This window comes from Oncorhynchus mykiss, chromosome 12 (assembly GCF_057628025.1).
Source record: "Oncorhynchus mykiss isolate SJ-2025 chromosome 12, ASM5762802v1, whole genome shotgun sequence".
Classification (NCBI taxonomy): Eukaryota; Metazoa; Chordata; class Actinopteri; order Salmoniformes; family Salmonidae; genus Oncorhynchus; species Oncorhynchus mykiss.
In genome coordinates, this window is record NC_143033.1 from 79507617 (window position 1) to 79518204 (window position 10588).

The 10588-nt window shown below is 39.7% G+C and overlaps 1 pseudogene across 1 annotated transcript; it reads right to left on the bottom strand.

The window, feature by feature from the left end:
* Positions 1 to 2: 2 nt before the first annotated feature.
* Positions 3 to 10138, bottom strand: LOC110538331 (protein FMC1 homolog; annotated as a pseudogene). The gene is made up of 2 exons (XR_016485299.1): positions 10011 to 10138; positions 3 to 1664 (listed from the first exon to the last, which is right to left on the bottom strand). The product of XR_016485299.1 is annotated as a protein FMC1 homolog (transcript).
* Positions 10139 to 10588: the final 450 nt, after the last annotated feature.

The window sequence follows — 10588 nt, forward strand, 5'->3', positions numbered from 1 at the left end:
GATTGAAATGATAACATTTCATTCGCTTTCACATACCACTTCAAAACATACACATAACACAATGTTGCACAAGCGTGTCACTGCTCTCTCTCCAGCTGTGTGTCAAAGTAATTCAATGTCTTGGGATGCATGGAGGAGTGGGTTGTAGAGACACGTGTTATTTGGAGACTTTATAACACTATAATTTGACGCTGTTGGTGTGCCACTATGCATTACATTTCCACTGCATGCGTGTGGACGGTGGGTGCTGCCGCGCATGTGCAAGCATATTTCATGTCCCTATGTGTCACAGCGTTCTGCGTAGCTCTAGGGTCAATCTATTTAAACCCACACAGAAGACAATGGTAGTCACCGTATAACAAATGGAATGGGGAGTGTTACACATCTTCACAGATTTAACTAAGAAAGGGGGATGAATAGAAGAGAATGAATGAATAGTCCAATAGGGGCACAGTTAATGACGAGGATTTCTTTTTGAACGAGAATCCAGGATGAAAATAAGGACAAAGAACGAAAAAAATATATAATAATTCCCAGAAGGTAATACATGTTACTCGTATAAAAAAATAAAACAAATCTGGCAAAAGACTGCAGAGAAACATGTAGTGGAGGAGTTGGTAGAAATGCCAGTTGCCATAGACACAATAATGAAGCACATTAATATGCAAGTACAAAGCAATACAACTCCTGCTGTTTTCCATTATGCTGGTAATAATCTTCTTATAAACGCCTACATAAGAGACAAAATCAACCATATTGTTATACTTCTCTTATGTTGCATGCCCTAGCATTATCTAAGACCTTTCCTTCATTTCACTGTTGGCTGGTCTTCACCAGTTTAAACCACTGGCCAAAGGGTAGTGAAGAACAAAACATTTAAAAGATCAAAGGTCACCCAATGAGTTCACATCCATCTGACATAACATACCCTCTTTGTAATGCTTCATCTTTTAATTAACCAGGAATTTTAATTGCCTGATATCTTTTCAAATATAAATATGACTGAATTACTTCACATCAGTTTTATCTGCCGAGTATGAATGCTTTACCTGAACATCATACATTGTTCCAAGTAAAACCTTACTGAATTGAGATCAAAAGGGATATTACTTAATTTTATATGTTAGATTGAATTGGTTGTTTTATTAGTAGATTATTAGCAGCCACTAGCAGCATATGGATTGCAAGAAAAGTGAGATGTCATGGTGACCTGATAAAAGTGATTCATACTTTAATTGGCAAAAGTTGTCCCATTATTTACAAATATTTTAATTACAGCCATTGTCTCAAGACAGACACAAAGTGAGGAGTGGTAGGGAGAGCTGGGAATCTCATATTTCTAATAGCTTTGATCCTCCCTTGTATAATAACAAATCACAGTCCTTGTTCATAGCAGCCTTCATCTCTTCCTCTGTTTTATAAAAGAGCAAAATAGCATTAGGTCCAGCGTGATGATTCCTTCACTTCTCCCAGCCCTTCCCCCCAGGCTGGGTGGGCAGCCTGAGTCCCACAATTCCTGACATCTCCTCTGTGTCATGCTGCCCTTTCCCATGGTAGATGTCATAGAGAGCCATGTGTTGCCGTGTGGAGATAAGCAGACAGAGGTAGCTGTGCGAAGCATAGAGAGCCTCCTCCTGAGCAAGACAACATCTCTCCCCAGTGATCTAAAAAAAAAAAGTGGGCAGAATTAAGATAAAAAGCCTGTATAAACCATGCATAACAATGACACTAACATAGAGGACTAACATTGCCATCTTGAAGGTGAATTTGCGCCGCAATTAAACTTGCAAATAGATATGATACATTTACTAAAGAAATATAAAGCGCCTAGTGAAAGTAAACACCCACTTGTCTTCACATTTTGCTGCCTTCAAATAAAAAATAAAAAAAGGGATTGCAGAGCTACATAACCTACAGTACTGCACAATTTCAAAGTGAAAGAAAGCTGTAGAACATTTTCCAAATTAATAAACAAATACAAGATGTCTTGATTATGTGTCTTCACACCCCAGTTAATACTTGGTGGAAGCATCGTTGGCAACCATTACAGCTGTGAATAACTTTATTATGATTCTACCAACTTTGCACAGCTCTTAAAACTTCTTTGTGATAGGTGTCCCTTCCATGGGACAGTTGAGCTAACGTAGGCTAATGTGATTAGCATGAGGTTGTAAGTAACAAGAACATTTCCCAGGACATAGACATATCTGATATTGGCAGAGAGCTTAAATTATTGTTAATCTAACTGCACTGTCCAATTTACAGTAGCTATTACAGTGAAATAATACCATGCTATTGTTTGAGGATAGAGCACAATTTTGAACATCAAAAAGTTAAACAAACTAGGCACATTTGGGCAGTCTTGATACAAAATTTTGAACAGAAATGCAATGGTTAATTGGCTCAGTCTAAACTTTGCACATACTCTGCCATCTAGTGGCAACAATCGAAATTGCCCCTGGGCTGGAATAGTACATTATGTCCTTTCTCTTGCATTTCAAAGATGGTACAAAAAAAATACAAAAGAACAGTTGTTTTTTTCTTTGTATTATCTTCTACCAGATCTATTGGTGTTATATTCCCCCGAAATTTCCACAAACATCAAAGTGTTTCCTTTAAAAATGGTACTAAGAATATGCATATCCTTGCTTCAGGGGCTGAGATACAGGCAGTTAGATTTGGGTATGTAATTTTAGGCGAAATTTGGAGAGAAAAAAAAGGGGCGGATCCTTGAGGTTAAGGCAAAATACTGTATATCCATTGTTTTTAAAAATCAACATTTCTCAAGCTCAGTACATTTGGTTGTGAATCATTGGACAGCAATATTTAATATCGGCTTTAAAAAAATATTTAAAAAAAAGAAACTGACTGGACCATTCAGGAACAATCAACAACTTTTGAAAGCCATTCTGGTGTGTCTTCCGCATTAAAATATTTGTCCCACTGAAAAATAAAACCCTATCCCAGGGTTAGGTTTTCAGAAGACAGAGGTGGGTTTTTCTGTAGCTTTACCTGGGCTGTGCTCCTTTCATATTTATTTTGATCCTAACAAACTTCCCAGTCCCTTCACTTCATATTGCTGCCCTGTATGACAAAGTGAAAATAAGTGGGGGGGGAGTCCTAATCACCCATTCTGTTTGCAACAAGGCTGTTAAGTAATACTGCAAGACAACATGGCAAATTATTTTTGGGGGTCTAAATTAAAAACGAGTGAAACTCTCTCTATTTTCAAGTATTGGTGGTGACAGCATCATGTATGGGTATGCTTGTCATCGGCAGGGACTAGGGAGTTTGTTAGGATCAAAATAAATATTTTTAAAGAAGGAGCACAGCCCAGGTAAAAAATTAGAGGAAAAGTTTGTCTTCTCAAAACCTAACCTTGGGATAGGAGTTTTAAACAAATTCTAATGTGGAAGACACACCAGAATGTCTTTCTAAGACTTGGAGTGTTCCTGAGTGGTCTTAAAACTGCTTGAAAAACAGAGACAAGGTTTGAATATTGCAGTCCATCAATGATTCCCAAACAAATTTAATGAGCTTGAGCCATTTTGACCAAAACAAATGAATATACACTCAGTGGTCAGTTTATTAGGTACATCTAGTACTGGGTCAGATCCCCCTGTAGCCATGAAGGGATGCACCTGGTCAGCAACAATGTTCAGATATGCTATGGCATTCAAACGTTGCTCAATTGGTATCAAGGGACCTAATGTGTGCCAGGAAAACATTCCCCACACCATTACACCACCGACACCAGACTGTACCATTGACACCAGGCAGGATGGGGCCCATGGCCTCATGATGCTTTTGCCAAATCCTGACTGCCATCAGCATGATGCAAAAGCGCCGGGATTAGTCGGACCAGACAATTTTTAAACCACTCCTCAAATTGTCCAGTGTTGGTGATTGCGTGCCCACTAGAGCCGCTTCTTCTTGTTTTAAGCCGATAGAGTGGAACCCAGTGTGCTCGTCTGCTGCAATAGCCCATCCGTGAAAATGAAGAGTAGGTTGTGTAGATCTGTTGTGCGTTCCTAAATGCTGTTCTGCACACCACTGTTGTACTGCGCCGTTATTTCCCTGTTTGTGGCCCGCATGTTAGCTTGCACAATTCTTACCATTCTCCTTCAACACGCTCTTTTTCGCCCACAGGACTGCCGCTGACTGGATGTTTTTTGTTTGTTACTCCATTCTCTGTAAACCCTAGACACCGTTAATTTATTTATTTTATTTAGCTAGACAAGTCAGTTAAGAACACATTTTTATTTACAACGACAGCTTACCAAAAGGCAAAAAGCCTCCTGCGGGGACGGGGGCCTGGGATTTAAAAAATAAATACACTATAAATATAGGACAAAACACACATCACAACAAGAGAGACAACACTACATAGAGACCTAAGACAACAACATAACAGCAAAACATGACAACACAGCATGGTAGCAACACAAAAACAACATGGTAACAACACATGGTAGCAGCACAAAAACATGGTACAAACATTATTGGGCAACAGCACAAAGGTCAAGATGGTAGAGACAACAATATATCATAAACAGCAGCCACAACTGTCAGTAAGAGTGTCCATGATTGGGTCTTTGAATGAAGAGATTGAGATAAAACTGTCCAGTTTGAGTGTTTGTTGCAGCTCGTTCCAGTTGCTAGCTGCAGCGAACTGAAAAGAGGAGCGACCCAGGGATGTATATGCTTTGGGAACCTTTAACAGAATGTGACTGGCAGAATGGGTGTTGTATGTGGAGAATGAGGGCTGCAGTAGATATCTCAGATAGGGGGAGTGTGGCCTAAGAGGGTTTTATAAATAAGCATCAACTAGTGGGTCTTGCGACGGGTATACAGATATGACCAGTTTACAGAGGAGTATAAAGTGCAGTGATGTGTCATATAAAAGGAGCATTGGTGGCAAATCTGATGTTCCTTACCATTCGGCCATCTAGCAGGTCATGTGTGAAAAGCCCAGGAGGCCGGTCGTTTCTAAGATACTGGAACCGGTGCGCCTGGCACCGACGATTATACCATGCTCAAAGTCGCTTAAGTCACTCGTTTTGCCCATTCTAACGTTCAAGCAAACATTAAACTGAATGCCTCGATGCCCGTCTGCCTGCTTTATATAGCAACCCATGGCCACGTGACTCACCGTCTCTAGGAGCTAACCATTTTTGTGAACGGGGTGGTGTACCTAATAAAACTAGCAACTGAGTATATAACCCGAAGAGTTGGGAAAAGTTGGTAGAATCTTATTCCAAATGATTCACTGCTGCCCAAGGTGATTCCACCAATTATTAACTCAGGGAGTTAGTGTTACTGTATTTTAATTATACCAATATGTATTCATTAATTGAATTCCCTTAATCTATTTTTTGAGAATTTGTAAGATTCTTGTTTGAATAAAATAGACGGAGACCAGTCTTTTCAATAATAGGTAACATAATTTATTCTCGGAGTGCGCTGCCACGTTACCACGAGCGACAGTTTATATACAATAACATGACGTAATTTCATTGCTTCTAGAATGAATCCCCTCCTCCCGACCTAGAATCAAGTGAGGTTAAAAGTTCATTCTAACTCACTAACACACTGACAGGTCACACAACATAACTGAATTAACTTTTGACCCCTCAACATTATCGATCACCACTTAGCTGACAGTTCTAATTAACAGAAAACGTAGGAATGCACTCACTGTCTTATCTAAAACACCCCAGAGCTAAGTTTCGTCGGTTCAACCATAGGTTAACTACCTTATCTGTTTACTTAATCCACAACCCATTTCTTTCTTCCTAGTTGGAATGGTGTTCATTAACTTTAATTACTCCTTGTCTGTGTCACACAATCCCTTCTTATGAACTCATATTGTTAATCAGATATAATAAAACAGAGTATAAGTTTACTTAGTTACAGTTCTATTTAAAATTAGGATATTGTTTATTCATAATATTTCTAACAGTTAGAGACTTGTCCAACTTATTTATTTTTTCTTGATTAGAAAAATGTACTAACATTCTTTCACTTTGAAAATGAGGAGTAGGTTATTAGATCAGTAGAAAAAAATAATTTAATCTCTTTTAGGATTGAATTTTAAGGTAGTAAAATGTGAAAAAAGTTAAAGGTGTAGACTTTCTAAAGGAAAGGGGATACCTAGTCAGTTGCACAACTGAACCCATTCAACTGAAATGTGTCTCCCGCATTTAACCCAACCCCTGAATCAGAGGGGTGCGGGAGGCTGCCTTAATCGATGTCATTGGCGCCCGGGGAGCAAATGTTGTTGGACACTGTATATTTTTGAAGTATTCAAAACATACAACTATATGATAACAGAGTCTAGAATCAACAGGATCCTGAACAGCTTCTACCGCCAAGCCATAAGACTGCTAAACGAGACTGCTAAATAACTAATCAAATGGCTACCTGCATTGACCCTTTTTTGCACCAACCCACTTGCACTGACTATGCACACACGGGACTCTACCAACACAGTAACACTGACATCCCAACACACACACTGACTTTCATACTCACCACATTGCTGATGCTACTGTCTATTACCCACCCCTTTGCTTAGTCACTTTACCCCTACCTATATGTACAGCTACCTCAATTACCTCTTACTCCTGCACATCGACACACTCCCTGTATATAGCCATGTTATTTTTTATTTGTTATTCACTGTGTATCTATTCCCCCTGTCACTATTTCACTTTCTCTCTGGATTGTTGGAAAGGGACCCGTTCACAAAGCATGAGACAAATACAATTGGAGGGGGGGGGAATGGCTGACTTTATTACGTTGCATACTACATCACATCTATTAACTAAAGAGGATGTAGTCGGTGGGGACTGGGTGAATATATACAGTGCCTTGCGAAAGTATTCGGCCCCCTTGAACTTTGCGACCTTTTGCCACATTTCAGGCTTCAAACATAAAGATATAAAACTGTATTTTTTTGTGAAGAATCAACAACAAGTGGGACACAATCATGAAGTGGAACGACATTTATTGGATATTTCAAACTTTTTTTACAAATCAAAAACTGAAAAATTGGGCGTGCAAAATTATTCAGCCCCTTTACTTTCAGTGCAGCAAACTCTCTCCAGAAGTTCAGTGAGGATCTCTGAATGATCCAATGTTGACCTAAATGACTAATGATGATAAATACAATCCACCTGTGTGTAATCAAGTCTCCGTATAAATGCACCTGCACTGTGATAGTCTCAGAGGTCCGTTAAAAGCGCAGAGCGCATCATGAAGAACAAGGAACACACCAGGCAGGTCCGAGATACTGTTGTGAAGAAGTTTAAAGCCGGATTTGGATACAAAAAGATTTCCCAAGCTTTAAACATCCCAAGGAGCACTGTGCAAGCGATAATATTGAAATGGAAGGAGTATCAGACCACTGCAAATCTACCAAGACCTGGCCGTCCCTCTAAACTTTCAGCTCATACAAGGAGAAGACTGATCAGAGATGCAGCCAAGAGGCCCATGATCACTCTGGATGAACTGCAGAGATCTACAGCTGAGGTGGGAGACTCTGTCCATAGGACAACAATCAGTCATATATTGCACAAATCTGGCCTTTATGGAAGAGTGGCAAGAAGAAAGCCATTTCTTAAAGATATCCATAAAAAGTGTCGTTTAAAGTTTGCCACAAGCCACCTGGGAGACACACCAAACATGTGGAAGAAGGTGCTCTGGTCAGATGAAACCAAAATTGAACTTTTTGGCAACAATGCAAAACGTTATGCTTGGCGTAAAAGCAACACAGCTGAACACACCATCCCCACTGTCAAACATGGTGGTGGCAGCATCATGGTTTGGGCCTGCTTTTCTTCAGCAGGGACAGGGAAGATGGTTAAAATTGATGGGAAGATGGATGGAGCCAAATACAGGACCATTCTGGAAGAAAACCTGATGGAGTCTGCAAAAGACCTGAGACTGGGACGGAGATTTGTCTTCCAACAAGACAATGATCCAAAACATAAAGCAAAATCTACAATGGAATGGTTCAAAAATAAACATATCCAGGTGTTAGAATGGCCAAGTCAAAGTCCAGACCTGAATCCAATCGAGAATCTGTGGAAAGAACTGAAAACTGCTGTTCACAAATGCTCTCCATCCAACCTCACTGAGCTCGAGCTGTTTTGCAAGGAGGAATGGGAAAAAATGTCAGTCTCTCGATGTGCAAAACTGATAGAGACATACCCCAAGCGACTTACAGCTGTAATCGCAGCAAAAGGTGGCGCTACAAAGTATTAACTTAAGGGGGGTGAATAATTTTGCACGCCCAATTTTTCAGTTTTTGATTTGTTAAAAAAGTTTGAAATATCCAATAAATGTCGTTCCACTTCATGATTGTGTCCCACTTGTTGTTGATTCTTCACAAAAAAATACAGTTTTATATATTTATGTTTGAAGCCTGAAATGTGGCAAAAGGTCGCAAAGTTCAAGGGGGCCGAATACTTTCGCAAGGCACTGTAGCCGTGTCCCCATCTCATTGTTGGGCTATGGCCTACAATTTAGTCAAGTATTCTTGGCCAATGTTTGAATGTAGCCTACATTTGTTAAGTTTATGAGTTTGAATGATTACTAACACATTTTCAAGAAGAAAGGAATGCTATGATTAGATTGATATAGCTATTTCAATCTTTTTTTTACCAGGCCCACATTCGCAAAAAAAAATCCAGCAACATCAGACCATATTCATTGACACTCACAATATGTCAATGCCTGTCAAACAGATATTCAATTAGGGATGCATATATCAGTGAACAGTGATCAGTGATATGTTGGACAGATCGAGTGAAAAAAAGAAGTAATTTTCCCACACAACATCTCTCCTTCTCACCATCACGCATTAGTTTCGCTTCCCCACCCGCCATTTTTAAAGACACCCCAAGAGGCTCATTGCCTGCTTGAATTATGCAGAAACAGGCAGCGTTTAGGTCATGTCATTTATTTTGTTGGAAGGGGGAGAAATTGTGCTTTACAATGGTATTGACATTACAGTTGATCTGGAAGTATTACGTTTTTGGGGCACTAAAATAAGGGCAATTGTACGGACCAAGGCGATGTACGAGTTTACGTGAGTTTACTATAATTAACCCTGTTGAGCAAAGATAACGTTATAAGCTGCCAGCTAGCTTCATCTAGCTAGTGAGGCTCGACCCGACCGGGATGTGTGTTGTGAAGCTAGCCACAATAAATCCCTATGGGACTCCCAATCACGGCCGGATGTGAAACAGCCTGGATTCAAACCAGGGACTGTAGTAACGCCTCTTGCACTGAGATGCAGTGCCTCTGACCGCTGAGTCCATGTGTTAACTATTTAACTGTACTGGAATGCTTAAAAGGCCGCAAAAATTGTAATTATCAGTCATCAGTATCATTTTCTTTTGGCAAGGAAAATATTGGATATCGGCCAAAAATGTCATTTCGGTGCATCACTAAATTAAATGTGAAATATTTTAGCCTGCTGTTATTTTACATTTTCAGGGACCCCCAAAGCTCTCTGAGGCATCTACTGTTGAGAATTACTGTACAATTCTGCACTGCTGCAGCAAATGAACATTGACAATGGTTATTTATTATTGTCATCATGCCGATAGTCCTGCAATATCTAGGCATAAAAATAGTGCATTGGACGAAAAGTAGCACTAATGTTAAAGTTAGACACACAGGCTCGTGACAGTCACCTTGGCTTGGTTAGCCAGCTACTAGTAACGTTAGGGTCAATGATACTAACCTGGTGCTGCCATTGGACAACGTTATCGTATCGCTGTAATTTAGCAAATTAGTCCCATAACAAAGCCACCAATGCGGCCTATTCTTGAGGATAACCCGTTGCATGATGGTTAAGTAGTGGCTGGAGTCGTTAACACATTTTTAACCACGCAATCTAGCTAAGTTAGCTACATTACGTTACCATGGTGGATAGATGTCATGGTTTCATTAAAGTTGTAGCTAGTTAATAACCTAATTTACTCATCAACATGACTTACCTGTTTTTTACGGAATTGATCTAAAACATAATTGTATGCCAAAGAATGTTTGTATTCCGGTCCTTTAATCGCTCGTATCCCTTCAGCATCCCCCGGCAAAGGCAGAGAGGTGAAGACAACGACGCCATGTTGGACTGGCTTGTTTGGGTGCACACCAATTATACATAAATCATTCGCGCTCACCTACTATTAGGAGCACAAATAATAACATCACTTTCATATAGTAATGATTCTAACCTTCAAAATAAAAGCCCACATTTCAAACCATTGCAATGTCGACATCTCATTCAAAAGATATTACACTCAGTGGATAGTTTATTAGGTACATCCATCTAGTACCGGTTCGGACCCCCCTTTGCCTTCAGAACATCCGGAATTCTTTGTGGGCATGGATTCAAGGTGTCAAATCAAATGTTTTTGTCAAATGCGCTGAATACAACAGATGTAGGTAGACCTTACAGTGTAATGCTTACTTACAAGCCCTTTACCAACAATGCAGTTTCAAAAAAGTAAATAGGAAAATGTGTTAAATAAACGAAAGGAAAAATAGTAACACGATAAAATTGAAATAATGAGGC